Here is a 16,537-nt window from a genome sequence, read left to right on the forward strand (position 1 = left end):
TCTGACCCCCACCGAACTCACTGTCAAACCCTGAAGACCTGACTCTCTTCCTCTGACCCCTATCACCATGGCCTACACCCTGTCGTTGAGCCTGAGCGGCTACTAACTGAGTAAAAAAAAGGATGGCCAGTCTCATCTCCTGATCAAAGGCATCTGGTGGAGAGACTGGGGGTATTAGAGCTGGAGCTAAAGCCCCTTCATGCTCCTCTGAAACGGGTAGAGTATGAGAGGTCCGAGATGCAACCTCATTCTGAGACTTACCCTCCTCTATATTTGTCGGCGGCTCCCGCTCAAACCTCTTTCCGGCCACTGTCTTACCCTTTTGTGCTGCTGTTGCTTTTCACATCATAGGCATCGCCGAAAACATAACACACAGTTAGGAAAAAGGGAATCCTGGTAACATATATCTATCACACGATCTAAGATGAGAAAGAAGGGTCAATTATTCCTAAATGCCCTGCAACCTCCTGTTTATAAGTGTGGCGCGCTTCACACCCATAAATAAGACTCTACTGGACACAGCTCGTAGACATACCCTAGGAAGAACTTCTTTGATACCGCTTTTGTCACGACCCAACTGAAGGGCCGTGATAGGCACCTAGAGCTAACCTACCGAGCACCTCTAAACATACGTCTCATAATCATTTCTAGGTGGGCCACAAAGCTAACTCATGGGAGTATCATAATTTGTAAGGGCATATATCACAAGATAATGGCACCTCACTATATAATCATCAACAGCTATGCCCATAAACACAAGCCGACAAGGCTGCTATAATATTATATGACAATATGAACTGATAAGGTTATGGAACGTCTAGCTACATACATCTGTCTACGAGCCTCTATATAGAGTACTAGAAATTATAAGGACGGGACGGGGTAGCACTCCTCCATGCCCAAGTATATACACAGATGAGTAATACCAGTAGACTGCAGCTCCGAAACAGGTGGAGCGCTCTTGAGACTCCGCTGGTGAAGCTCCTAAGGGTCTGGGCCGTCTTCCTATTTTCCTGGGGGCATGAACGCAGCGTCCACTAGAAAGGACGTCAGTACGAGCAATGTACTGGGTATGTCAGGCATGAATAACAACATAACAAGAGATAGGGAACATAACATATGATAAGGATACCTTTACGTCTGATTGCCTCTTAAGGCGAACATCATGCATGCTTAGCTTTCCTTTTTAAAAAAACATTTCTCATAAATATATAGCATAATGGTGCTGTGAAACGTGCAGCCTGATCTATATATCATATCATCATTACATATGTTGTCGTGGAACGAACGGCCCGATCCATTTAACAATAAATCCCGCGTCCGGGCATCTCGCGTCCTGAACGATATCATAGTATACCAGCTGATCAGGTGTTTATGCATATACAACGCCTCACCTTTCCCCATATCCCATATATACATATATAATATAGGTAACATGCATGAGAGCCCAACTAAAAGCTACTACTTTATCAGAGTGACGTAAGGTCGGCAACCTCCGATTTATATTATGGAACAATCATCAACGCTATATCTCACCTTGAAGGAACAAGTATCATAAGTTGAGATCAACAACGATGAACGAAATCAAAAAAATCATGAAATAAGCTCAATAATCTCATAATAGCATCCAAGCCATAAACTATGGAATTTCTAGAAATGGGATCATCAACATCATCATTATCTTCATAGAAAACATCTATCTTAAACATCACAAGAACTTGAGAATCATGAACTTCAAGCTTTTTGGAAATAAGGACGTTATGGAAAGCATGTACAGGAAGATCCAAATATACGTAGACTACCGAGATCTCAATCGGGCCAGTCAAAAAGATAACTTCCCACTTCCAAACATCCACATCCTGATAGACAACTGCGCCAAGCATGAGCTGCAGTCGTTCGTGGATTGTTTCGCCGGATATCATCAAATACTCATAAGCGAAGAAGATGCTGAAAAAACAGCTTTCATCACCCCTTGGGGAATCTACCACTACAGGGTGATGCCATTCGGCCTCAAAAATGCCGGCGCCATGTACATGAGAGCCATGACTACCCTGTTCCACGATATGATGCATCGGGAGATCAAAGTCTATGTGGATGATATCATCATAAAATCAAGGGAAAGTGCGGAGCATACTACGCACTTGCGTAAGTTCTTCGACATACTTCGCAAATTCAATTTAAAGTTAAATCCCGCAAAGTGCGCATTCGGAGTGCCCGCGGGAAAATTGTTGGGATTCATAGTTAGTCGTAGGGGCATCGAACTAGATCCTACCAAGATTAAAGCAATTCAAGAGCTACGGCCTCCCAAAACCAAGAAAGAGGTCATGAGCTTCCTGGGGAGGCTGAACTACATTGGACGGTTCATAGCCCAGTTAACTATGATTATAGAGCCTATCCTCAAGTTGCTCAAGAAGGATGCTCCTACAAATTGGACAGAAGAGTGCCAAGGGGCATTTGACAGGATCAAGAGATATCTTCCCAACCCTCCAGTCTTGGTACCACCCAGGCCAGGGAGTCCTCTGTTACTGTACCTGTCGATATCGCAAAAATCTTTCGGGTGCATGCTCGCCCAGCACGATGAAGAGGGCAAAAGGAGTATGCCATCTAATACTTGAGTAAGAAGTTTACCTCTTGCGAAGCGTGGTACACGCTTGTGGAGAAGACTTGTTGCGCTTTAACCTGGATCGCCCAAAAGTTGAGGCACTACCTGTCAGTGTTCACCACTCACCTCATCTCCCGAATGGATCTGCTAAGATACATCTTCCATCAACCAATGCCCATAGGAAAATTATCTAAGTGGAAAATGCTGCTGAGCGAATTCGACATCGTGTACGTAGCACAAAAAGCAGTCAAAGGACAAGCCTTGGAGGACCTCGTAGCGGAAAGCCTCGTGGATGATGAATTGGAGCCATTATAGACTTTCTTCCAAGATGAAGAGGTGATGGCCATGGAAGAAGAGGTGGTGGAACCATATTCGGGCTGGAAACTGTTTCTTGATGGTGCAGTCAACCACAAAGGATCAGGCATTGGAGCCGTATTGATATCGGAGATAGGTCAACACTATCTGATGGCCGCTAAGCTCAATTTCAAATGCACCAACAATATGGCGGAATACGAGGCATGCATCCTAGGCCTCAGGATGGCGCTAGATATGAACATACAAGAATTGTTGGTAATCAGAGATTCCGATCTACTCATCAACCAAGTAAAGGGAAACTAGGTGACCAAAAATGATAAAATACTCCTATACGTGAATTTAGCACAAAGATTGTGCGGGATATTCAAGAGTATTGACTTCAGACATATGCCAAGGGCTAAAAACTAGTTCGCAGACGCTTTATCCATGATAGCATCTATGATCCAACATCCTGAGAGCGCCCACATTGATCCATTGGAGATCACACTAAAGTAAGAGCAGGGCCATTGTGCCTCTGTAGAGGCAGAGCTAGATGGCCGACCATGATACGTTGACATCAAGGTCTACCTGGGAAAAGGAGAATATCCACCAGAGAGTTCGACAAATCAAAGGAAAACCATTAGGAGATTGGTCAATAGCTTTTTCTTGAACAAGAAAGTGTCGTACAAAAGAACCCCTGATCTCGGTTTGCTCAGATGCGTGGATGCCGAAGAGGCCACGAAGCTGCTGAAAGATGTACAGATTCATCCTTGCTAAGAAAATCCTGAAGACAGGGTACTACTGGATGACCATGGAGCATGATTCCTGTAATCCGTGCAAAAGTGCCATCAATGTCAGATACATGAGGATCTAATCAAAGTCCACCATTAGAATTGCATGCGATGAGTGCTCCCACGCCTTTCGTGGCGTAGGGAATGGACATCATAGGACCCATTGACCTCCGGCCTCGAATGGACATCGTTTCATCTTAGATTCCATAGACTATTTCACCAAATGGGTGGAGGCAACTTCCCACAAATTAGTGACCAAGAAAGTGATAGCTGACTTCGTCAAAAACAATCTGATATGTTGTTTCGGTGTACCGAAATCTATCATCACGAATAATGGCGCCAATCTGAATAGTCATTTGATGAAGGACATCAGTGAGCAATTCAAAATCACTCATAGGAACTCTACCGCCTACCGGCCTCAGATGAACGGAGCTGTAGAAGCTGCCAATAATAACATCAAAAGGATCTTGAGGAAAATGGTTGACAACTACAAAAATTGGCACGAACAGCTGCCTTATGCTCTGTTGGGATACAAAACAACAACCAGAACTTCCACCGGGGCAACTCCATACCTTCTCGTTTATGGTATGAAAGCAGTCATACCCGCATAGGTAGAAATCTCTTCGCTCAGAATTATCCAGGAGGCAGAACTGAAAGACGCAGAATGGGTCAAGAACCATTATGAACAATTGGCCATGATAGATGAAAAACTAATGGTGGCAATGTGCCACGGACAGCTGTACAGACAGAGAATTTCTAAAGCCTTCAACAAACGGTCAGAACTAGACTTTTCCAAATCGGACAACTCGTGCTCAAGCGAGTCTTCCCTCACCAAGAGGAGTATAAAGGGAAATTCGCACCGAACTGGCAAGGACCATACATGGTCAGGAAAGTACTTTCAGGAGGAGCTGTGGTTTTAGCCGAGACGGACGGGCAAAAGTGGCCCAAAGCCATCAATGCAGACGCACTCAAGAGATACTATGTTTAGGATCCTATTTTGCTTTCGCATTTCTAATTTCTTTGTAATTGCACCTTTTTTCTTGTAATCGTACTAGAATGGGAGCAAAACAAACCATCTTTGTAATGAACTACGCAATGACCTAAATTCCCCACGATGGGATACGTAGGCAATCCACACCGGACTCGGTCTCTTTATTAGTAAAACAAAAACTCAATTACTTTATTCTGAACTACGTTCGACCTGAATTCCTGCTACGACAGCACACGTAGGAGCTCTCGAGCTTGGTCGTCATAAAAGAAAAACCAAAAAATTCCTAGGACACCTCAGAGATAGTAAAGCGAAAGAGTCAACGAAATTGGGCTAGGGAGGGTCAGTACAAGAATCGGAAAATACCAACCCTACACTGGGGCAGAATTTTTGAGGAAACCTCAAAAATTCCTATCAAGGGTGGTCAACAAAAGAAGAGGCAAAGTGGAACCGTACACTGGGGCAGAATTTTTTAGGGGACCTAAAAAATTTCCACTCAGCAGAGCAACATAAGGGACGACCAGAGCGAGTCTTGAAATCGGGCCAGAATTTTTGAGAAAGGATCTAAAAAATTCTAAGTCAGCAACCATGCTACCAAGAAGAATCGGCAGACCTCGTTCAAAGAAGACACACGTCGTGACACAAACGAATTAAAACACTGCTAAAAAGGGAAAACAACGGGTATTTTATAAACTTTACTTTGAAAAAGATTAGTACAAATACATCCGAAAAACATCTCTCGAAATACCGAGCCCAAAAGGGTTCAAAGTGGAATCAGGAAGAGACACCGGGCAGGAAGGCGACCACGTTAATCGACTTCTTAGGAAACTCACAATATATATATATTTGTAGATGCAGGTTTTCCTTGTTACAGGATAGCAGCAAAGCAAAGGCAAGATCCCAAACAGAGGAGATAGATCAAAAGGATCACAACGGAAGTAGGTAGTAAAGATGTGTCTGGCCAAAAAGGTCACAAAGAGCGAATGACAAAGACACATCTGGCCAAAGGGTCACAATGAATGAGCATAAAGACATTCGACCAAAAAGGTCATGACAAAAACAAAGGGGGCATATCCGACCACGAGGGTCACAGCCCACACTACGGACGAAAGAAAGATCATCCAGCCACAAGGGCCATATCTGTCGTCTCTTAATTACTTTCAAATTCTTTATTTGAAAGTTTCCAAGAGGGCTATTCATATAAACGAGCCAAGGGCAGTTCATACAAACAGCCAAGAGGGCCATTCATACAAACAAGCCAAGAAGGCCATTCATACAAACAGCCAAGAGGATCATTCATACAAACAGCCAAGAGGGCCATTCATCTAAATTTCCACAATAATATCTGCATATCGTCAAAATCAAGAAAAGAGCACACAGCCGCCCAAAGAGAGCCGGTTACTGAGTCAGATCCAGATCACTTGTGGAGCAAACGTGGAACTTTTCTTACGCAACCGGTCAAGATAGGGTGCCCATGAGAGTCAAGCTCTACGGCCGGGATTCGCAAGCCATCCAACCTCAGACTCAGCCACTACTTGTCTTGTTTCTCTCTTTCCTTTTGTTTTTTAAAAAAAATGGTAACCGGTCAAATACACACCGGGAAGTCTGAGAGTACCCCCGCATAAGAGATTTACTTCTCTCTAGCGTGTCGAACTACATGTGACCTAATTCCTAGGAACTAGGGATATGTAGGCAAACTCAAGCCCCAAGAGTCGGTAACATCCTAACAGGACTCCTTGGGAAACCTAGTCACTATGTTGGGATGCCCAGGAAGCTTCTTACAAATCACTTAAAGTTTTAGTTGAGTCAAACTACAAATGGCTTGAATTCTCATACGACATGAGATATGTAGGAAACCCGGAAACCAGAGTCCGGCCATGTATGTGGAAATTGCATAGAGACAAAAGGATTCGATAAGCCGAGTCAGTCAAAAATTAGGGTTAGTCAAATTTCGTTTCTCAGGGATGGTCCCGCCATCCCCGAACACCGAAGGGGCAGCTATTGACACCTAATATTTGACTGCCCGTAAGTCATTTTAATCACTTGGGGTCCCTGGGTAGTAAGTGAATAAGCTAAATATCTCTAATGGCTTTAAATGATTTTTACAAAAAATGCCTAGGTCAATATTTCTTCCTTTTAAATCAGTAAAAAGATTTTTCATGCATCATATTTTATTTAGAGAATAATAAATAATTTTCAAGATATTTGGTTGAATTATTCTTGTTTAGTCATTTAAAATTATTGTGTTTAACATTTCTCTTTTTATTTTTACCTCAATTTGGATAAGTTAAATAGTTTAAGTAATAAATTATTTACCTTTGCTTCACTACTCCTGATCTTTACAAAAAATAAGTATAATCGCCCTTTAATGATTTAATTAGGTTAGTTAATTAATTAAATAATAATTATTGCAAAACTAACCCCTTTTCATATATATACTTTCCTTTTTTCTTGATTTTTGCCTTAGTCTCAATTAATTTAATTATTCTTTCATTTAAAGGAATTAGCTTATATTTTTTTGAAATTAGGCTATCGGTATTTTATTTAAAATAATATTTTGTCTTAATTTTCTAAAAAAAAGAACTTAGGCTAAGAGGCCACAATTAAAATGAATGCGTTGGACCAATTGAATTTCAGGCCCATCAACGACTTAACCAGCTTTCTAAAAATCATTTCTCTTTTTTTATTTATTATTATTTATTACAGAATACATAGCAACCTATTTTCCCCCATGGTTTAAATTATCTTTAATAGAAGTAATAGGTGAGAGTTTCTTAGCGTGCGTATGTGTTTGACCCGAACCAAGTGTGAAGCATGAACTAAAAACATATATACTTCATTCTAACACATTTTCTTCTCTGCAAAAGATTATTTATCCTCATATATAAGAGGAAACATATTCTTTATATGTGATAGATTCAAAGTAAAAATAGCTCATATATAAGGGAACTACACTCAAATTTTTCAAGAAAAGAACTTGATATGCAAATAACAAGATAGATTTTACGGGAATTTACACTAAATAAACAGTTCATGCAAATACCCACACATTGAAACTCGAAGGTCAACCGTATAGTGTGGATCCTTAATACTAGGGTGCCTAACACCTTCCCTAGGGGATCACCAAAACCCTTACCTAGAACTTTCAATTAAGAAGGATTTTTCACAGCGAATGAATAAACCCTTCAAAATTGGTTTTCCTAATTTTCTAAAAATTAGGTGGCGACTCTTTTAAAACAAAGTCCGAAAGAGCACCAACGATTTTGAAGTAGCTTTTCCGAGCGCTAACCCCACCCGTGAAAATTCAAACCGTTACAGTAACCTACCTCGATGCTGAGCTGGTGCCACAAACTGTCAAATCTAAGCCTTGCCCTTCCGAAAAGCCTCCGAATACTCAAATTCTAGTCATTATCAGAATCTAAGTTAGAAACGGGGAATAACGATACCTATATTGCCATACATTAGTTCGAACCCAAATCAACTAAGGAAAAGAGAGAAATCGGGCCCACAAGGGTAAAACGAGTATTTAAAAATGGAATTGGTGACCCAACGTTCTAGAAGTTCAATTATACTCTCCAATTGCTAATTAAGCTCAATTATTGATCAATTTCATCATTCAAGAGAAATCCCCCAATTTAGGCATAAACCCTAATTTTCCATAATCAATTTCTCAACTCAAATTGGAGATTCAAGCTTATTAGTTACTAACTCACAAGATTAATTGATTAGAATAGCAATATTCATCAATTTAATTCACATCCATAGTATAAAATTCAAATAATAAAATTAAGGTTGAAACTCATCTTGTCCAACTAGCTTTCTAGATTTCACCATAGGTTTCAAGCTTAGGAAAAATAATTAAGAACAAGGTGGAAGAGGCTTACCCTAATATGAATCCACTCAGAAAACACTTCGAATCGCCCTTGAGTCACTTGGAGAATCAATTTTGGGAATTGGAAATGAATGGTTCAAATTAGGTATTTAATGAATATGATTCAGCGTATTCCGCTTTCGCGGATTTGCCTCGGCGGAGGACCATCCACTGGGGCGGATTTCAGTAAAACAATAGAACTTCTGCGTTTGCGGACCAAGCCTCGCTGAGGTGGGTCCGTTAGGGAGCACCTAGTCTCGCTGGAGCGAGACACCAGAAACCAGCATATTTCTGATTTTTCACCAAGTTCACCCCAAATCCCGACATCCACTCGAGACCTCCTAGATACAAAACAGATATGCACACATACGTAAAAACACGCTACTAACTTATTCATGGTCTCAAAATTTCCATCGAAGGTCTGTTTGACTGGGTCAACCCCCAACGGTCAAAAACCAACTTTCCAACCAATAGCCCAAAATGCTCCCGATTGCCTCGGGAACCGAACCGAATACCCCCACCAAGTCATAATCAACCCTCTAAATCCCATGGAATACAAAAATTTCTGAAAATAGTCTATTTACATAAAAGTCAACTATCAGTCAAAAGTTTTTCGCTTTAAGGTTCTAATTCTCATAAGTCACCATAAAACTCACCCGATTATCTCAGGTTCCGTGTCGCCCATCCCCGTGGGTCAAAATATACTAACAGGGGTCGGGGAAGGGTCATGGGGGAAAGTGAGTCAAAAGTGCAATTACGACCAAACGGGTTGTTACAGTTTCTCTTCAAAGCGACATGCTTATATGTCTTTCTCATCATCTCAGCTTTATTCTTTCCATCAAGTCTGACAACATCATTAGTAGACAATGACACTAAACTAAGGGGAGTAAGGAGATTCAGACCATAAACGTAACAACTTTTAAAGGAGAGAACCGAGTAGAAGTATGAATAGTTCTATTATAAGAAAATTTCACTAAAGGAAAGTGATCCTCCCAAGAAATTAATTTACCCTTTAAAACAACCCACAATATGCTACCTAAAGTTCTATTCACCACCTCAGTTTTCCTGTCAGTTTATGGGTCACAATAGTTGGAAAACAACAATTTGGTCCCTAACCTTCCCAAAGAACACACCAAGTGGCTTAAAGACTTAACATCCCTATCACTAATAATAGTTCTAGGTACGCCATGAAATTTCACAACTTCTTTAATAAACAAATCAGCCACATTAGAAGCATCATTAATTTTCAAGCATGGAATGAAACGAGACATCTTAGAGAATCTATCCACCATACCAAAGACACTATCCTTACCATACTTTATTTTTAGAAAACCTAATACAAAATCCATAAAGATATATATTACATGTGAAATCGAAACAGGTAATGACGTGTACAACTCATCTGGTGAAATCCTAGATTTAGCATGTTTACATTCTAAAGATTGTGCAGAAAATAATTTTTACATCCATGCACATTCCAGGTAAAAAAAAATCAGCAAGTATATTTAAGGTCTTTAGCACTACAAAGTGTCCCATACCTACAATGTGCATCTCTTACAAAAACCTTACGTGATGAACATATTGGCACACATAACTTATTTTCCTTCAAATGGAAACCATCACGCAAAGTGAACTTCTCAATGGGTCCCTTCAGACATGCAACAAAAGCAACTCTAAAATCTAAATCATCAACATATAAATACTTAACGTGATCAAATCTCACTAGCATAGAAGAAAGAGTAGAGACAAAAATGTACCTTCAGAATAATGCATCAGCCACCATGTTGTTCTTACCTTGCTTGTATGAAATCACATACGGAAATGTCTCATAGAACTCCACCCACTTGGCATGTTTCCTACTGAACATACCTTGGATTTTCAAGTATCTTAATGACTCATGGTTAGTCTCTAGCACAAACTCACGCGACCATAAGTAATGTTTTCAAGTAGCCAAATCCCTTATCAAGGCGTACGCCTCATGATAATAAGTAGAATATTTCAATGTACCTCCACTAAATTTTTCACTAAAATATGTATTACGCTAAAATTATTTCATTAGAACGACCCTAATTCAAATTTTGCCAAAAATTCCCTACTATAAATTTCGTGGCCATTTTGTTGTTTGAGGATTCAGTTGGCAACCAGCGAATTGATTTCACGACAAGAAAATTCAATCTACATCTAGTAGATTCATTCTGCGGTCAACAAAATTACTTCGATCGGCAAAATCAATCTGTGACCTCGCATAAACCTTAGAAAAATGCTGAACCATTTTTCAGACTATCTGTTGCAAATTGCAATCATTTTGCACTCAACAAAACACATGTGGGACTGTAGAGTCTTAGCAAAATAATTTTTTTCTCACTTTTGACAATCTTGACACTTCAACTTCAAATTCCTAAAAACACAAAAACCAAAATAAGAAATGACATAAAATCATGCTTAAGAGGTTAGCAAAACTGAAGCACATGGTATGAAAACACGTAAATTCACAACTTGGAGCAGTTTTGAGTAAATACTAAATTTTCTTAGCATTTGAGCAAGCTGCTCGATTGTACTCATCGTGATCAAGGCTGCATATAAAGATCTTTTTGCACTTGGCGTTTTTCTCCATCATTTTATAATCCATAATTTAAATCTGTTGGCTCCTTTAGGTGTCTCCTATCATTAGATGTTCCACAACTCATAAATTCTCTGCAAATAGAAAATTCTCCATTCTTGCTTTTCATCAACTGTAGTACTGTCCATTGAATAGTTGTGGTCGAGTAGTGCACTGCTATTTGTTCATGTCAGGTGTTGCACTCATCTTGAGGGATCACTCAAAGGTTTTAGCCTAGTATGTGATAACCTGCTCTGATACCAACTGTTAGTTGGCTACTGCTTAACGACTCAAAAGGGAGGGGTGAATTAGATCGTATTTAACTTTCATCTCCTATTAAAATTTTGTTTCTCAATAATAGAACATGGTCCTTATGAGTATTTAGTTTGACAACAAAAAACAATGAAGCGCGGATAGTTTGAATAATATAAGCTTTAATATGGAAAAACACCCAGCTCAAAAGATGCAAAAAATACGACCAATCTCAGTAGGATTTAAATCCAAACTCCACTAACAAAGTGAGCCAAAAATTCATATTACAAACCCTTGCAATCTTAGACTTAACTCTAGGCTTCGACATCAACAGTCACTCGATTGTCATACTTAACTCAAGCCACTGTGACTTGAAAATAAATACATAATGCTTCTTCACGCCGAACAAACAACGACCTTACAAAGCTTCTAAGTAAGTATATGATTACAACTCAAAATCCTAATACAATTGAACTAGAACTAGACTCGATGTATAGAGACAATGACACAGGAACCAAAGTCTTCAGCCTGGTTCTTCACACTCTTAGATGATCTGTCTTCATGCTTTTCAAGAAAAATGAGTTACTTGAAAGCTCTAGGATTGTTGCTCTATCTCTCAATTTGTATTAATGAATACTTTCCTGCAAAAAGGTATATAATATATACTATTCCATTAGTAAGCACATAAAGAGAAATCACTTATTTCAGAGGTCTTATAAAGTAAGGACATTGAAACTAAATCATAGTCCTTAACCAAAAAGGATTCTCAAACCATGTTTTACCAAATATAACTCCTATTGGGTCATTCACACAGAATTCTTTTACAACTCAAATACTATAGAAAGATATTGTGAATATCCAAAATATATTGTACGAATAATAATGGAAATACACATGTGTATTCTCATATATATTTTTTAAGAATATCTCAACAAAAGATCTCAACACACAAACACTTTTCAGCTCGTAATGCATAGCAGTAAAGATCTGGTTCTTAGCACAATTCCTTCACAGAGTACAACTTGTTTGTTATCATCAGAAACATTAATACTCAACAGTCTCTGCCTTATATATACCCAGGGTTTTCCGCGATTGCAGAACCCCTTTAGTTATTCCAGAATACATGGATTGGGCCTTTGGCCTTCTTCACGACCCCTTTAGTTAAGCTTCAAATTATATAGACTCTTGTCTGAACCCCTCGAGTCCTAGCTCAAGCATCAAACAAGTCACAGGTAGTTGTACATATATAATAGCATGTTCAAAAATACTTTTAAACACAATTATGGAGAACGAGGGATCGAGATTGTTACAAGAAAGACCAAATATCAATTAATGATTATATTTTAATGCAAACTTCAATTCCGCAATTAATTGTGCTTTCGTGTGAATAGTTTATTGAAAGATTGGTCAACTATACTAGATCTATTGGACGAAGCTAAGTAGATTAATATAATAAATATTTCAAGGAAAGGTGATGTTTTTACCTAGAGCTATTAATCTTGACCTCTATTACGCTCTCCGTCTCAATGTATGTGGCAAAGTTTGATTGGATACAAAATTTAAAAAAGAACTATTTTTTTTAAACTTTCGTTTATAAATCATCTCATTAGGGGTCAAATAAGAAGTTAAAAAATAAATTATTTCTAAATAAAGAAATAAAATTTTATTTTGAAACAAACTAAAAGGAAAGTATGTCATATCAATTGAGACTGAGAGATTATTAGAATTAGAAGAAAAAAAAATAGCATCACAGGGGCCCGTGACTATTGCGAAAAACTGCGCGGCTAATGTCATTATAACCAAAAAAGGAGAAAAATATTTAGGGAACGACCTTAATATAATAGGTCCAAAGGATTGTGGATAGAGAACACATTTAGATTTCTGAAATTCAAACCAAATATTTCCTGAAAAACTATTTCCAGGTTGTCCCAAAATCGAACACTAGAACTTAATAAAAACATTTTTTTAAAACAGATACGAACTCACAACTTGTCATTATTTCTTCAAAAGCTAAACCTAAACCAACTATATACTACTGTTCTACTCCTCCTCTAATAAACACACCATTGTCAATGATCATTATCCTTTTCTTCCAGATCCCTTGTTCAATTCTTTTCTTTCATCTTGCAATTTTTTTCATTTGAGTACTGTCTTGACACTACTAAAAAACAGTGAAATTCAACCAAAATTTTCGACCACACGCGGTCGAAAAAGGCCAATTTTTGACCAAAATTTCGACCGCAAGGCATGGTCGCTAACAGCTAGGGTGAAATTTTTTTCAACCTCACGTGGTCGAAAATTTTCGACCACACGCGGTCGAAATAAGTTTTCTACCTAAATTAAAAAAAAAAAATCGACCACATGAGGTCGAAAAAGTTATTTTTATTTAAATATTAATAAAAAATTTCGACCGCACTCGGTCGAAAATATTATTTTACGCAAATATTATTTAAAAGTTTCGACCTCCTTTGGTCGAAATACGATAGAAAATAAAAGTAATAAAAAACATTCATAATTTCGACCGCATGAGGTCGAAATTTAGCAATATTGTTGCCAGATTTCGACCTCATGAGGTCGAAATTCAAAATGGTGCCCAGATGTTTGACCTCGTGCTGTCACACCCCAATTCCGCTAGGGTGTGATGGGCACCCGACCCTTACTTAGAGCCGAACGAACCCTCAGACTCTTACTGCACATAAAATCACATCAAACCTTTTAAGTCGAATAAGATAAAATACATAGTAATTTTTTTTTTCCAGAAAGTTCTTTCTCGTAGCCTCCAAGAAGAACAAATCTATAATCATACAAAATTTAGTACATAACACAGACCGGCATATCGACTGACGGAGCCGCTTACAGACTGACAAACAATACCCACGACACTGTCTGCAAAGTCTCTAACGTAGTCCAGAAAGCATAACATACAAACTCTGACTCGGCAGCACTCCGGGAACAATTGGAGCTTGCCATCTGCACTGGAACATCTTCTATACTGTCTTCAACTCACCTGGGAGTACCTGCGCGGCATGAACGCAGCCCCCGAAGAAGAGGGGGTCAGTACGGAAAATGTACCGAGTATGTAAAGCGGAAATATAACAAACATAATCATAGTCCGAACCAGAAGTACAGAGATATAGCAGACAGAGTCGAACCCGAATCCGAAATAGAAATACAGAGTGCATGGACAGAACCACAATATGTATCGTAAGTACGGGGTGTAGCCGACAGAGTCGTATTGTGAACTAGAGGTACAGAGTATAGCTGGCAAAATCATCATACGGATCAGGGCACAGAAAGTGGCTGACATAATTGTAATCAGAGTCAGAGGTACAGAAGTGTAACAGACTGAATCATAGTTTGAGTCACACATACAGAAGTGAAACAGACAAGATCATTATCCGAATTAGATTTCCAGAAGTGTAACAGACAGAGTCATATTCCAAACCAGACATGCAGAAGTGTAACAGACGGAGTCATAGTTCGACTCAGATTTCCGAAAGTGTAACAGACAGAGTCATATTCCAAACCAGATATGCAGAAGTGTAACAGACGGAGTCATAATCCAGATCAGACATACAGAAGTGTAACAGACAGAATCATGCATGCAGAGTCATAAGCATATACAGATACAAATATCATATATATCAGATCCCGGCCCTCTGGTGAGGGACGCGGTAACAGATCCCGGCCCTCTTAGTACGGGACGCGGTGGACAGACAGATCAGATCATATGCCATCCTGGCCGCCATCCCCATACAAACACAACATCAAATCATATACAGATGTAAACAGAACCCGGCCCGCACACCGAGGGACGCGGTGAATAATGCAGTGGAATGTGCACGAATAACAGAACCTGGCCCGGGCGTAGTGAAGGAAACATTGAGGCATCCACGAACAGACTAATGAGAAACCATATGCATACAAATCGTTACACAGACTCAATGAACTGGAGTAGGCCAAACGGTAGGTCAAATCAAAGTAATCAGACAATATTCATAATATACATATATGTCATTTGGGATGGCACGACAGATTTCATCAGAATAAGATGTCCAGACGTCAAAATATACTATAAGACTCATAAATATCGTCATAACACTTATCATATGGCAGACAGAACAATAACCAAAAGTTACCTGTGAGTTTCGGACAGAAATGAGTTAATTAGATTCATACAGAAAATATCAGGTTTTGTGGGCCCATCTTGGGCTGAACCGAGGTGACGTACGTAAATTATGGATCATAGGTCTTATGGAGTCATCCATGAGAGTTTTAGGGCATTCCGACTTTATTTGTGAAAGTTACATACATATAGGTCGCTTTGGCGACAATTTATAAAAAAACTAGTTCAATCTTACTGAACGATTTGGAGCCAATTTCAATCTCTAATTTCTTGGAACATGGTCGTATCTAAGGCTCGCGTTCGAGCCTCTTATGTTTAGAACATGCCAAGGAATGAAGGGAGAGACTTTACATACCTTAGTTGCGCTCTACGCTCGTTCAGATTCAATTCCCGTTTCGCCCGAAATCTACAAATGGTCATTGTTACCAATTGTCAATACTAGACTTATAGCATTCTTTAATTCACTATTGTCTATAGAAATTTGGGCAGCACCTCCCTTGTACATATGCCCAGCCCAGAATTACAATTCAGCAACCAACACATCAACAACAATACCAAATATATTAACATCATTTCCAACACCAACATATGCCATAAAACAGCCCGCACATTATTTTCCAAATTTTCCCAACCAACCAATTCGCGATATAACTATTTAATAATTTTATTTCCGCAAAGAGGTCAAAATTAACACTAACAACATCAATAACAACATCCTCCACATTCTACAAGTTAGATACATTTGTTTTCATCTAAAATTTTCTTCAAACCCCATTCTACAATTCAACCATACCAACAAACGAATTTATCACGCTATTTTCTTCGTTCTAATCCGTTAAAACTCTAAATAAACTTGTTAACAATGAAAAAGAGTCTTATTCATACCTTAAGTGCACAGACACCACGTCCACCCTCTTATTTTTAGTTGATTTTTAGCTCAAACCGAAGGCAACGCGACGTAGAACACTTTTCTCTTCATGGGCTTCGGGATTCGGGGCTCCGATTTTGGTCAAA

This window comes from Lycium barbarum, chromosome 6 (assembly GCF_019175385.1).
Source record: "Lycium barbarum isolate Lr01 chromosome 6, ASM1917538v2, whole genome shotgun sequence".
Taxonomy (NCBI): Eukaryota; Viridiplantae; Streptophyta; class Magnoliopsida; order Solanales; family Solanaceae; genus Lycium; species Lycium barbarum.